The following is a 1306-nucleotide window of genomic DNA, read 5'->3' on the forward strand; positions in this document are numbered from 1 at the left end:
TGAAGGCTTATTTCACAATATATTTTCAACGGGGAGCAAGCTGAAGGCTTATTTGCTGCATGAAAGTACAGAACAGAGGATATTGTTGCGATTGTAAGATCATCAACGACCTGTCAAGAATGCTCTCGGGTAATTGGTTGTTAGTAGGGCTTTTGGCCAACGACGTTTCCAGGAGGATTGTATTCACATGCGATCACAGTTGATCCGTCGCTGCACGTGAGGACGGCGCATCCTAAGTTCTGTGAATCGCGCCAGACGACCTGCGTGTAATGCCCACAAACTTGCCCTGGATCGCAGGTGTTGGAATCGTAGTGATAGTACTGGCTCTCCGAGACCCAAGCGTTGACAGCATCAGTGGGAGACCACTGAGCACCAGCGCTACCCCAGAAAAGGTTCTCGCCGTACGGACCCCCGGAATGGGCAAGCTGACAGTGATCACTGGGCGCAAAGTAAGATTGAGCGTATGCTGCCAAGCTTGAATCCCATGTCAAAGGCTGAACGCCCACAGCGGAGCGCGCCTGGTTATGATCTTGGAGGAACTCATCTTCCTGGCTCTGCGCGGCGGAAGGGTGCGACGCGATTAGTAGTACAAGCGTGAGAGCCATGATGATATGAACGGTCCCAAACCTTGAACGTAAGATCGCTTCCATGCTGCAGACACAAAGTCATCTTTTGTTCCATAAGAAACCAAACCAAAATCTATGTACCTTGCCTGCGAGACACTTGCATTTTCATTTTCACAGAACAGAAGAAATTCATGCTCCATACAAAGAACAAACAATGTCCACCCCTCTCTCTCTCGCTCTCTCTCTCTCTCTCTCACACACACATAGAGACACAAGTTAAAACATATTATGATGGAAATCTCGTCAAAAACATAGGTTAGCTTCTCCTCCATTAGGCAACGGCACAATGTGGAATCATGTTATAGCTCAGACAAAGGCTGAACACTAATTTACAAGAAGAAATAGAATGAACCTCTTGCAAGAAGAAATGAGTTGCTGCAATGTCGGAGAGAACTACTTAGTGCGACACACCCCTCAATTGTTGTGAGCCTCTTTTATCAAGCTGCAGCCGTGCCTTTGATGTGGACCTCTTTTCTTTTCTAGACTATTCTATGACTCTTGGACCTCTAATTTTACGCAATTGGTAAGAAACCCATAGTTTTACTATGACTTTTGGTTTCGTGATTTCTTTTCTAAAGGATTCTTATGACTCTTGGTCATGATTTCTAGGAATCAATGAGAAAGCCATATATTTTACCAAATGTTCTTTGTGATCTCTTGACCACGAAGTCTGTTGTGGC

At 45.5% G+C, this 1306-nt stretch overlaps 1 long non-coding RNA gene across 1 annotated transcript; it reads right to left on the reverse strand.

Annotated features, from left to right (window-relative positions):
- On the reverse strand, positions 1 to 1072 carry LOC147888697 (uncharacterized). Its single transcript, XR_015543047.1, has 2 exons — positions 979 to 1072; positions 1 to 651 (listed from the first exon to the last, which is right to left on the reverse strand). It is a non-coding gene; the product is annotated as an uncharacterized LOC147888697 (long non-coding RNA).
- Between the last annotated feature and the right edge of the window lie 234 nt (positions 1073 to 1306).

This window comes from Dipteris shenzhenensis, chromosome 21 (assembly GCF_047967505.1).
Source record: "Dipteris shenzhenensis isolate YYH24624 ecotype China chromosome 21, Dip_SZ_1.0, whole genome shotgun sequence".
Taxonomy (NCBI): Eukaryota; Viridiplantae; Streptophyta; class Polypodiopsida; order Gleicheniales; family Dipteridaceae; genus Dipteris; species Dipteris shenzhenensis.